This window comes from Ostrea edulis, chromosome 2 (genome assembly GCF_947568905.1).
Source record: "Ostrea edulis chromosome 2, xbOstEdul1.1, whole genome shotgun sequence".
NCBI classification, from domain to species: Eukaryota; Metazoa; Mollusca; class Bivalvia; order Ostreida; family Ostreidae; genus Ostrea; species Ostrea edulis.
Genome location: NC_079165.1, coordinates 32634982 through 32648826, shown reverse-complemented (window position 1 = coordinate 32648826; position 13845 = coordinate 32634982). Strand labels below are relative to the sequence as shown.

The 13845-nt window shown below is 31.8% G+C and overlaps 1 protein-coding gene and 2 long non-coding RNA genes across 5 annotated transcripts in view; 1 reads left to right on the top strand and 2 right to left on the bottom strand.

The window, feature by feature from the left end:
• Positions 1-4318: 4318 nt before the first annotated feature.
• Positions 4319-11277, bottom strand: LOC125682242 (uncharacterized). The gene is made up of 2 exons (XR_007372491.2): positions 7436-11277; positions 4319-5043 (listed from the first exon to the last, which is right to left on the bottom strand). It is a non-coding gene; the product is annotated as an uncharacterized LOC125682242 (long non-coding RNA).
• Positions 11278-11300: 23 nt separating this feature from the next.
• Positions 11301-13845, top strand: part of LOC125682227 (beta-1,4-N-acetylgalactosaminyltransferase bre-4-like) — a 24711-nt gene continuing 22166 nt past the window's right edge. For 2 of the 3 annotated variants that reach the window (XM_048922692.2, XM_048922696.2), the window contains exon 1: positions 11727-11937. The gene's annotated coding sequence lies outside the window, so the exon portion shown is untranslated. Of the gene's footprint in view, positions 11429-11726; positions 11938-13845 lie in introns of those variants that run through there. The other variant, XM_048922693.2, reaches the window with a different exon arrangement.
• Positions 13533-13845, bottom strand: part of LOC125682238 (uncharacterized) — a 712-nt gene continuing 399 nt past the window's right edge. The window contains exon 2 of the long non-coding RNA XR_007372487.2: positions 13533-13845. This exon is cut by the window's right edge and continues 27 nt beyond it. This is a non-coding gene — a long non-coding RNA (uncharacterized LOC125682238).

Genomic DNA, 13845 nt, shown 5'->3' with positions numbered 1-13845 from the left:
ATTTCCTTTTGTTGCACCGTGTTCGTAAGTCATTAAACTATTCCTTATTCACCAAAAATCTTTGACTGAAGGGCATTCAATTGTTATAATTACACACTTAATGCACATATTTACAACGTGTATTATCCCCTATTGATTTTCTGGTCACACCTGCCATGTTGGGTTTAAAACATAAACACTCTTTTCTCAGGTGAGCGATGTGGCCCATGAGCCTCTTGTCTTTCATACTTGAGGAAAGGCGTTAAAAGAAATTTAAAACATTTTGCATATTTTCCCCGTTGTTGATTATGTGCCGTACAATATCATGCTGTGTACTTCTCGGGTTTTTTTTTTTTTGGTGATAACATAGATGGTAGGCAAGGAGGTCCCCTTCTATTGAAATGCAAGGGGTGGAGCAAGGTCATATATGACCTCTTCGTGACCCGGCGGAGGCAGCGCACCGACCGTCACGACATTAGGTGGAAAATCCCCTTTTTATTGTAAATGAGGCGATGAGAACAATAAAGCAAGGTCATGAATGACTCTTTGTAACCTGTAGAGAACATCTCCCTGGCCTAAGGTCTATTGTACGAGAGGACGAGGTCTTAAACATTTGATGTCTTTAACAGTACCCGAGAGCATTAAGATCAATAGAGGGGGGGGGATATATATTTATAGCATGAACTATTTTGTTGAGAGTCCTATTCACAAACTAAACAGTGTCCAGGTTGGAAGCTTATTTCAAACTTGCCATATGGTAATAAACAGAAATTTGACATGAAAGATATATAAAAACTAGAAGCGTGTTTCAATTAAGAAAAAAAATCTAGATGGTAAACGTAATATGAAAAAAAAATCTGTTCGTGAGGGAGTCGAACCCGGTCGTTTTAAAAATAGACAATATCTTTACATATAAGAGTCGACGACCTTTTTTCCCCCTCTTTTATTGATAATTTTCATACAATATCTATATATACTTGATGGTAATAGTAACTAAACACAAAATATTTAAAACATGAACATCAAAATATCATCTGTTTCTTTGACTAGAGGATTTTTGTACAAGAATTTTTTATAGAATATATCTTTTCTGTTTTCAGAAACACAAAGTTGATAATGATTATATGAAATATAATGTCTTAAAATGTATTTGCATAAGCGAGATACATCAATCTTTTTGTTTTCTTTTAGAAATATTTGTCTCCGTCTAAATATGCTAAATCTACAGTGATATAAAAAAATTAATAAAAAATACATTGACATTTTTCGTTTCAGGTGGCAATATTGACATAAAGACTACTTCAAAGTTCAAATTATTATAAACTGAATTCTCACAATCCTTCAATAAATGTTCTAGGTGATATATGACAAAATTATCTTTAAAATCAGTCAATTCTGTACATTTCAAAAATAGATGCAATATATCTTCACATTCATTTGAACATAAAGGACATCAATTAAAATCTACTTTTCCAGTTCTATATAATTTTTCATAACTGAAAATTACGTTATGAAAAATTTTGAAATCCAACTCTAATATATCAGGTGGTTTACACGATTGTAACGACTTAATCCACCTTTTCTCAAGATGAATAGTATCTTCCAAAATTCATTTGATACAGGACTTTTGAAAATCTTTTCCATAAGAACTTTGTAAAATATTTTCACAGTACATGAATTGAAAACTATATTTTGATCATAAAATCGTAAAATCACCTTGCATTTGGCACAAACTCTTTTTTAACATTTTCCTTAATACGAACATAATTTTTCCATTCTTCTGGTATGATGGACAATAAACATTCGTAATTTTCCTTAATCAATTTTTGGTGATTTTTGGATTACATTCCTGAATAATCTCAATAATACATGATACTGGTAAAAATTTTGGAATTACTTCATATGTAATATCTTTTATGTGAGTAATACCCGCTTTGATAAAATGTTTCCATTTCAACATTTTCCCAGCATTCATAACTTTCGGATCATAAAACAAACAGATATTGTATATATCACAGTCATTATAATTAAAAACAATAAAATCTTCAATTGCATACCATGCATTGAACACCTCAACATAAAATGATGATAAAATTTGTAGATCCTTCTTGTTGAATTTAAGCAAAAATATATCCAACTTCGCATCTAATCCACAAACCTTATGTAAAAAGTATCGAAAAGTGTTTCCACAAGTAATGTTTTTCTATACAAAAATATTTTGCTAAATATTTTAGTCTATGCAAGGTGAAGATAACGAACAGTGATCGATCTCATAACTCCTAAAAGCAATACAAAATAGATAGTTGGGCAAACTATCTATTTTGGATTACACCAGAGGTTGGATCAGGTGCCTAGGAGGAGTAAACATCCCCTGTCGACCGGTCACACCCACCGTGAGCCCTATATCCTGATCAGGTAAACGGAGTTATCCACAGTCAAAATCAGTGTGCCAAGAACGGCTTAACAATCGGTATGAAACACGTCAGACAGCATTTGACCCAATACGAGGTTGTATTGACGAACTAGATCGTTATAACGACCATAGAATTTGCGAAATTCTATCTATATGACGTAGCAATGTCTAAAGAGAAATGCAAAAGTAAAGGAAGAACCCCAGTCCTGAAATGGCGGAGGAAATTTTCGTGATGGCAAAATGTTTTGCAGAATTTGTGAGGCCAATAAGCCAGCAACGTCCACAATTTCTGGACATCCATTGTCCTATTTCGCCACGACCGAGTGTACATCTTTCAAACGTGGAAATGTGACTATTCACGGTAACAGTAAGAGGCATGTCGTTGTCCGTGACTGCATTATTAGCAGTAAGTCGAGCGGGGCAACAGATAACTACCACCAAATAAATCCCTACCCAAATTATTTACTCTAAAAATTGCAACCCGGCCAATTGAGTCTTTGACCCATTTTTTCCCAAAATATATACCTAATATTTTAATAGTATTCGTTTCTCTTATCCCCAGAACATCTTTATCATCATTCGTAAATTTACCATTCCCAATACACATTATTTCAGATTTTTGTACATTCACTTTGGCACCTGAAGCTTTACCATAAAAATCAAAAACTTGCAATGCTTCAAAAACATACCTCTTATCACTAACAGCTAACGTTGTATTATCTGCATGTTGAAATATTAAAGCACTTGTACCTGACAATGGTATTGGTATACCTTTAATATATGTGCTTTTTAATTAAACAACTTAAGAGGATGTCTCAGTGAAAAATATGCAAAATGGTCCAGTAGCAAAATTCTGTTTGGATTCAAACTTTGCCAGTAATATCTAGTATGGATGAAATGAAATTCTGAAATTTTTTATCCCGATCATTCCACTGGTACAAAGTGGTAGACCTGTTTCTAAAAATAGACCTTCTGTAACAAGATTTTAAGGCAAATTTTACAGGTTTTTGTCCAACTTTGGGGATAAATCAAATGAAATCTTAAATAACTGTTGATATATTTTATTTTGCAAGTTGATAAATCAGATAAGCACTTCTTGGAATTACAGTCAACATGGCTGACATCCATCCTGTTTAAGTGCAAAAAGTTCATGAAATTGACACATTGTTACATTTTGAAAAATCTGCAAATATTCTAAGCTTTTAAAATACTCTTACAGCCATAGTGTTGAATTAAATTTAAAAAGTTCTTTTGCTTATTGTTAACCAATCTATTGTACACAAAATAGAAAAAAATCTGCTGACGGCAAATGCATTTATAGTATTTTTTTAACTGTAGGAATATATGGTATATTTTCATGACAAAATGTCAAAGTTCTTGGAGCACGTGTAGTGTTATACACACAATGAATTAAAAAAAATTGAAAACATCAAAATATGTCACTGTGGTTGTTCATAAATATACATTTAAAAAGAAAAATACATTTATGATTTCATTCAGATCATAATAAAGAGCAAATCATGCATCAGAAAGGGGGGGTCCACATTAAAATGCAATTTCTAACAGATACCATTCTCTTTACCAAGTTTACTTTTCAAAATTCAGGAAAAACTACATACAAATGTGTTGTTCGAAAACCATTAATAAAATTGTAAAACAAATTGATTTAAAAAAAAAATAAAATTCCCCAAAATTTCTCTGTTTAAGTTTGTAGACAAGTGCAAAAAGGTCGGATCTAAAATAATCATACAATGTGTCTAATTCAGAAATACACGTACAACAATACCTAAATAATCATCAGATTAGAATTTAAGATTACAAATTCACTTTTCTGACTACTGATGAGGTTTCTTAGTACAGTCAAGTAATTTATATATATATTCAATGTATATATGCATGATAACACTGTTAAAAAATGTACCATTCTGTAGATTGAAATATATTTCCTAATACATTTCATAATTATATGTTAACGTGTATGTATACTTATTGAACAATTACAGAAGTAAACATATCACTGACCATACTACTCATTTGCTCAACATAATCATTTGAGTCTAATCAGAAACAAACATCTTTCAGACAACAATTGCTTTTTTTTTCTTTTTCTTTTGGTTTCAGGAGGTTCAATGACACTTTTAAATGTTTTTGACAAATATGAGGCAATATACCCAATTAAAGGAGAACCTTGTGGCCTTTTTTCTGCATTTCAATGTCCATTCAGTTCTTTTTTATGCTAGTTCTTGGTGGAGTCCATTGTCACCAATTCTTGAAATGGCTGTTTATATCAGCAGGTCATGAGAAATACTGTCATATTTTGAGACATACAAATTAGCTGCTGTGTCTATACTTGATCTTCAACTTGAATTGTAAGAATGGTTTCAAATTGCCAGACGTTTTTCAACATTTTTGCATGATGAGTCTTATGAGAGTTTTGAGATTGGTCACTGTTCGTTGTCTTCGCCTTTTCACAAGGATAATATTGTTGTTGAGGACTATTATCTGTGCTTCCTGTAGAACGACATGCAGAACTTTTATTGTCTGGAAGTATCTTCTGACTCTTGATCAGTCAATTCATGGTGTTGATTGAGCAAAACACGGAAAACAGTACCTCTTCTGTGTTCCTTTTCTCTTGAAAAATCCTGTATTACCTGAAACATGGAAAACAATGTTTTAAAAGTTAATTAATGATTTATCATATCCAAAACCTTGCCACACTAGTGCCATCACAGTAAGGCCAAAATGAAATGTGTGTTTCCGGTTTCCCGTTTTGCTGTTGACCCTAAATATTATAATAGATGATATACATGTATGAAAAATAAGATAAAAATCCTGAATTTGGAATTTCTATCTCTTTGCATTCGAATTTCTCTGATGTACATTTTACTACTATTGATCTTCAAAATGTGTGAAAAGTATTTCTAATGTATAGACCTGTATTGAAAGGATATCAAAAACTAAGATTTCAAATGAAATATTTCAATAAAATAAAATATTTTACCTATACCTTAGTACCCTACCTAATTTTTTAAAGAGTGAAATAGGAAACACACATATTTTATTTTGGCCTAATTTAAAGTCAAATACCACCTTTTTGAAACAACTTAAACTTCACTAATTATGCAACATTTGTCTAATATGGTGTAAAAGATAAGATAAATAGTAATTTTGAATACTTAAATCAATACATGTATATCATCTGTGAGTCTGTGACTCTTGTGAAAACAATGTATATGAATTCAAAGATTTTACCTGCACAATACTACAAGTATTCCATTGTAAAATGGTAATATAATAAACAATGAATTATCTCATCTGCATGTAAACAGACCCAAAAGTAGAAAGAATATTCTTACTGTGACCAGGCAACCATGCAAGTTGCGAAAAAAGTACTCGTTCTGGACAAGTTAAAATTGGCTCAGGAAGAGTGAATGTCATAGTACACTCGTCATTAGTGACAAGTAAGATTTTCTGTAATTGGTGAATTTATTAACATTTGAACTACTTCCAAGTCTCAACTACCTGTACCATGATTGAACCATAAAACTGAAATACACGTAAAGGAGTATAAAAATCGAAGATATATTGGATGAAACAGAAACTGTAATATCACACAGATTTAGAACTTTTTGGTTAATCAATCCTTCCACTACAATCCCCCTCCCCCCCCCCCCCACCCCCCGGTGTAAATTCTGACGAAAACTATGTACTTTCTGTTTGCACGTTACTACCGTGCAGTAATGTAACATCTGGGACCCTATCACTAAACATGCTAAAGTGTATTTTAAGATTTGTTTTGATTAAATAAACTGTTTTCTTTCATAATTAAAACGAAAGAAATTTTGATGCAAAATAATGCATGTGGTTGTATGTATATACATCCTGATATTCAGTATAATGTCCTGATAAGTCATTTGTACAGAAATAATATTTTTTACAAGTTTATACACCCATATCCTAATTATGTTTATGATTTTTTATATAGTATTGATAATTTCATATTAATTTGTGATTATTGTTTTGGTTATAACTAAACAAGAGTATGGGTGTTTAACACTCTATCATGTCATCAGGTAATTCCAATTTCAGGAGTAGATACTAGTGTAATGTCCTGATGAACTTTTTGGATTGTTGACATGATATCTAGATTTTTCTATGTTTTGTCTTCTTGATAGAAACAAAAATATCTTCTTTTTTAAAAAAAACTTATTGATGTCAGAGGGGGTGGGGGGTGGAGTGGTTAAGTTGGAAGAGACTGAGACACACGCACTGCTCAGGTTCACCTTAATCATGTTTACTGTTTAATGACTGAGTCAATATGTCAGTTTGTTTAATCATGAAAGTGGGTTCTGTGTATGTGTGTGCACGTGTGTATACATACACAAGTGAAATATAAACATATGTAAAAATCATAAATAGATACACATACATACATGCAAGGTGAAGATAATGATGTCATATTTATTTTCTTAATTTGTTTAAGGTAACTCCATACTCGCAGTTTTATCTGATACAAGTTTAAATTGTGTATTTATTTCCATTCATTAGAGTTAAAACTAACAAATTATCAAATAAAATACATAGGTCATCACACTTTTTAAGATGTGAGACGTACATAATCAGAATCATATATCACCGTCAGAAAATTGCAATTTTCATTAAACAGCATTATCAAAATCTCATAAAAGCTGGTTATGACGATATAGTAGTATTCATAACAATTTCATGAAACTATTTTTACAAAAATGTACAAAATGTATGTAAAAAATAAAGGAAATCATTGCATAATAGACTTGATAAAGAAATCAATAGAAACAGAGTTATTGCCCTTGGATTCAATATTTTGAAACGTATCATTGATTATTCATCTATAACTTAGACTTTTGAAATATATTTTTTTAACAAGATTTTTTACAATAACTATAGGAAAAGACTCCTACAAAATTTATGTTCCTATCATGCATAAATCTAAATAAATCATTGATTTTGCAAAATCTGATCACATCACAGGAGGGTGGAATTACTTTAAGAATTAGATCCTACCTGGTCCAACCATAATTACAATTGTCCGTCTCGTTCTCAACCGGCCAGTGTTGACAAGTGTAGGGGTTGCCCCTCATTGTGGTTTAGCTTTCTGCGTTGTGGTCTGGATGACAGCATCTAGCTTTATTTCTCCTCCATTGTAACCCAAAATTCGATCGATGCTTTTGATATATTCTTAGTCTTAATATGCCATTGTACACGGAAATATTACAATTTTAAATATCGGAAGGATTGCCCCGGCACGTCCAAATATTTACCATACTGTCCAGGAAGTTGTTCAGAGCATTGTAACAGTCGCAAGTGACAAGACACATCCGTCCTACATTCATATATTTGAAATATATGGCATTCACTAAACGCAGTGTTCGAAAAACCGCTGAAATCACACATCTAATGCAATATATGATGCATGTTGCGTGTGCTCGCCATTTTTTCCCGTACTTGAATAAAGAGCGGCATTACGGGATATAACTCTTCCAAACATTATAATAATCTTGTAATATTTTTTTCATTTAAGGTATGTACTGTTCATTTTTATGATTTTCATTTTTCATTGACTTTATAATATTCATTTACAATAAAATTTATTTATTACCTATAAAATAAAACCATATAAATTATGTTTAGATAAAAATATCAAGTAAACAAGATATTGGTTAAACTCGCTATGGTCATTATTTCAACTACTTGCTTAATATATTAGATATGAAAAGCCATCAGTGGATTTTATATATTTGTTAAAACCTAAATTGATCTTTATAATTAATATCTTTACATGAAATTTTAATCTCCATTTAAGCTGTACTGCTGCACCAAACTTGCATATTTTATCTGTAATTCCAAAGTTTAGCTTACATATGGCTTTGTCCTTAATTATAAATACATGCAATCAGAGCAAAACATTAATATTCTTTAAATTTAACGTATATTTATATTATATAGCAAAATTATTTTTTTTTAAAGTATTGTAATTATTTTATAAGGCCTCAAACTTCCATAATTACTGCTATGCATGAATGCCTATTACTGGTAAATATCAAAACCAGTTGTTTCTAAAAATAGAAACACGTGAGGAAATTCCAAAGTACAATGTACATTTTTCATATCATGTTACACCCTAGATCATAAAAACAAATAACAAAATGGAAAGTTCTATGTATCCTACTAGACGATTTTAGTGATTTTGCATGTTTTTCTCTGAGACATCCTCTTAATGGTTCAGATGATAAAACATACAACAAAGCAGATATCGGGCATCCTTGCCTCACAGACTTCTTGACCAAAAACTATTTTGTCAATAATCCATTACATTTTACACTACTATAAATATCTGTATAAAAAATACTAATCCATTTTCTAAAATAAGGTCCAAAACCAAATACCTTTAACACGTCTGAAAGATACTCATGACTAACTCTATCGAAAGCCTTTTCTTGATATATTTTTACAATATAACCTTCCATATTGTCCATTTTAACCATGTCAATAATATCTCGTATACTTACTAACGTATCTGCTATATCTTTACCCATAATGCAACATGTTTGACTTTCAGATATAATATTAGGCAAAACTAATTTCAACCTATTTGACATAATCCTTGCAACAATTTTGTAATCTACATTTAATAGACTTATTGGTCTCCAATTTTTTAACAATCTTTTGTCACCTTTTTTTTAAATACAATAATGTAATAACATTCATTTTCATAGAATGAGATAAATTCTCTCTTATTTCAATTTCATGAAATAACCTGTACAATACTGGGCATAAATGAGGTAAAAATGTCTAATAAAATTCTACAGTAAGTTCATCAGACTTTTATTATTAGCCAATTGTTTTGTTGCTTTTTCTATTTCTTCATAAGTGATTTCCATGTCACATATTTCTACATCATTTTCGTCAAGCTTTTTATACGCCCGTCTTAAGACGGGACGTATTATGGTATGGCGTTCATGTCCGTCCGTCTGTTAGCTTTTTCGTGTCCGACCCGTAACTTAAATACTACATGGCCTAGAATCATCAAACTTTGTCTGTAGATACATCTTGGGTAGAAGGTGTGTCGCACATTAAAACCAGGTCGTTGTGACTTTTCATTAAGAAGATATGGTCATATATGGCAAAAACTTGTCCGGCTCATAACTTGAAAACTATTAGACCTAGAATCATCAAAATTGGTCAACTAATGCATCTTAGGTAGAAGGTGTGTCGCATCCTACTTTAAGGTCACTGTGACATTTAATTAAGGTGATATAAAAAAATGTTTTAATGGGTACTATCTATACTGTTAACAATATGTGACGGGCGTATCATGTGCCGTGGCGGTGCACTTTATTGTCAACAAAAGACAGAAAATAATTTTACATTCAATATCAATTTCAACAGATGAATGTAATGTAGAATAAAAATCATGTTGTATATCTAATATAGAATCAATATCGTTTTTAACTGTATCATATTTTTCATCTATGAGCTATTTTATGACATGAGACTCTTGTCTCCTTTTCTCTAAATTAAGAAAATATTTTGTACACTTATCTGATTCAGTAACCCATTGTGCTTTAGATCTTAATACAGCTCCTCTACACTTTTCATTTTCATACTCGGAAAGATCATTTTTCAAAGCTTCATATTTCTCAATATCAACACAATCACCGTTAGCAATATTTTGTGACATTCTTTGAATTGCATTTTGCAATTTATAAAACTCTTTATTCCTTTCTTTGGCACGATCTCTACTATAACATTGTGAAATGTTTTTGATTTAGTATTTCAAATTGTCCCACCACACCAAAGGGGAGACTTCAAATAATTTACGTTTCTTTTCTCTCTCTAAAATATCTATTACTTTTTTCTTATATAATTCATCAAACAAGAGAAAATTGTTATGTATCCACAATCCTGGCCCTCTTTCGGACTCATTCGTATCTAAGTAAAGTATAACCATTGAATGATCACTTAGTGAGGTATTTGTGTAATATATATTTTTAACAAAGTCACTTACCACATTTGATACTAATATGTAGTCAATTCTACTTTGTATAAGTTTATTTTCAACCACAACTTTCCTAGATAATACTCTTTCATTTCTGTTTCTTTTTTCTCCATACATCAACAATGCCGCATTTATTCATCATATCAACCAAAGTTTTGTAACCCTGATCATACATAGGTTTTGTTTTACTACACCGATCTATTTCACCTATCATATTATTAAAATCACCAAGTACAATGATTTTTTCTAATAAATTAATCTTTTCTGAAAAATAAACATCTATCGACGATCTTACCCACTGGACCACGCAGTAGACCATACATTACCAAGGAAAATTACCGTACAGGTGAAGTTGAAAATAATACCAGTGAAGTCGTTTCGATTTTTTTCAATTTACCAACAAAAACAAAAAACAAAAAAAAAAATGCCCTCGTGAAACAAAATTTCAAAGCGACAGTTTTTTAGAGGAAAACTCGAAGAACATGTTCATGCTAAATTTATTTGTTTCACGGAGGCAGTTTTTCTGATACTCGGGGATACCCCTCCATTTTAACGCTGAAAATCATATAAATCGCTTATTGCTTGATCTAAACTCGAAATATTTTGGCTAATTTTGTCAATACAGAATTTCTAAAACAGGGAAAATTAAACGGTTCTGCATCGTTTCCCATTGGCCGATACCATGTACAAGTATTACGAAAAATAGATCTCGGGATTTCGAATTTTGTAGTTACCAAGAAAAACGTTATTGCACTCCTGATTGTCCAGAGTTAGAAACAAATGCTAAAAATAATGAAAATGGAAGTCTGAATTGATTCTTGATCCATTAATAAACAGCTCAAATGTCCACAATTTATTCAAAAGTTAGCGATATTGCATATACATGTACTCGATATTTATTCCAAGCAGCGATAGAGGACCGAGTTTTCCTGGTGAAAATTTAACAAGTTACCGGCATGCATTGAATAACAATGCAAAACAGGATATCTGCGGTGAAGGTGAGTACTCAATGAAATATTTGAATTTTACTTTTAGCTTTGTGTCTTATAACATGCAGCAAATTTTGCCTAAGAACTAAAGTAACAGAAATGACAACGATTGAAGTCTTTGTTACAAAATCTAAAAATTAAAAGAACGATTAAAATTATATCTTTGCTTAGAGAGAAAACAAAAATAAGAGGACTTTTAAGCTTAACAAACTTAAACTCCTAAATGTGTATAGCTTATCTATGTATATTTTTTTCTCCCAGTTCTATTATTTTTTCCTTTAAATTCATGTTTACCGAACGCTATAAATAACTTTTACTCAGCTATGTGAACTCATCAACAGCTCTTGGAAACAAACACGGCGCTGCACTAAAATACACAATGTGTGTGCAATCACAGATGTGTCGGCAAATAGCGAATTTGGGTCACATTCTCTTTACTGAAAATTCTGCTTTGGAACAAGACTGCATTAATTGATTATATAGTGAGGATAAAATTGCTGATGACAATGTCTTTCATAGTAAGTTTCAGCTTCGAGATTTGCAATATGTACAGATGTTGAGATTTGCAATATGTACAGATGTTGAGATTTGCAATATGTACAGATGTCAGATGCTCTAATACTTATACATGTACAGTATATAAAACAAGTGTTGCTATTAAAGATGCACATTTCTGTCTACTTAATTTCATATAAAGTCAAATATACATCTACACTTAGACCTTAAACATTATAAACTAAATGACAAAGTGGTGACAATACATGTAAAAAAAAAAAAAAAAAAAAAAAAAAAAAAAAAATACAGAATATACATTATGATTTTCTTTATCATGTGTGCATGTGCTGAGATAATTAAACTGGATATCGATGAGCCTATTCTGCTTTTATTTAATTTCCCACTGTGTTAAAAATATATCCCAGAGCAGATGTGTATGCAATGTCTGATAACCATCGAAAAACACTAAAACTTTGCGATGATATGAGTGCATACCGAACGCTCTCAACTTTTATAACTATTTGTTTGCGTCCGTCGCCTCGTCCATTATTATCATTATTATTTTATTCATTAATTTTACTTGTATAACAGGGAATATCACTTTATCATATTCAGGGATTTTTATAGAAGCAACTTGTGCTGTCAGTATTGTCCAGATCTCCACTTAGCTGTTTTTGTTATCATTATACAGAATGATAATATTTGTTTATTGTCATCTAGTAAATGACAATATTTCACACAATACTGGTGTTATGTTATGTTGTTGTTCCATCATTATATGGAACTCTGCCAGAGCACCAATATTACATAAATTATTTTATTCATTTATAACGCGCAAAATTACAAATACATGTACTTTATATGCGCTGTACAATGTTTGTGCTAATAATCATTGATAATACACTAATTCAAGACCTGCAATTAACTACCTATTCAATTCTTCTCTAATTCGGCCTGAAGCATCTTTGGGATAATGGGTAATAAGTTGTAAATTTCAGGACTCCTGCACCCTGGGCCTTAGGGGATTGATTGGGGTTTTACGCCGTTTTGGCAATATTTCAGCCATTTTACGGCGGTTAACTAATTGAATTATCTTTGGTTGTGAATGTTTGTGTTTCCCTGACGGCACCCAGTGAGCTTACTCTTTTTCGAACATCAGAGAAACAATCTTTTGCGTGCTAAGGGGGTTGTGATCCTTGACACGGGACACCCTTTAACGTTCCATCCGACGGACATAAAAGTTAAAAATATATATTTACATTTGCCAATGCACTTCCTTATATGACAGTACTAATGAAATCGATGTTCAATTTCGTATGACATGAATTTGGTCACGTGATCAGTTTGTTCTTGCGTATGAATAAAATCACCGCTTCAAAAGTCAGTTCCTGTATTTTCACCTGGGTTCTTGCTTATGCAATGCAGTGAGGGATTTAGACCCCCCCCCCCTCCCACTCTCGCCACAAATTTAAATAATAGAAATAGTGCGAGTAAAATTCCAGATTGGCACCCAAAATGGCTGAGTATTTTGGCTAATACTTGACTTTCACCCCCACCCCCCTTCGTAAAACCTGGATCCGCCACTGCAATGATATCATAACAGAAACAAACGCAGCAGGATATTTATACAGATTTTATTTTGTAAACAAACAAGAATTTCATCAATTTATAAAAGAGAAACATTAAACATATCATTCTATTGTTTCATTTTATACAGTTTTAAATACCGTCTTCAACTTCTGCATGGCGATTTTATAAAGTTCTATGATATTGGAAGCGAAGACATGTAGACAGAGTTTTAAGCCTATTTACTTTATGATGATAAGTTAACCTGTTGTTTCCTGGCAACTTCCATCACGGCTATGACTCGGCATGATCATAAGCAAGGCTGGTTTCGAGGCTCGAAAAATATAGATGTTCATGTCAGCTAG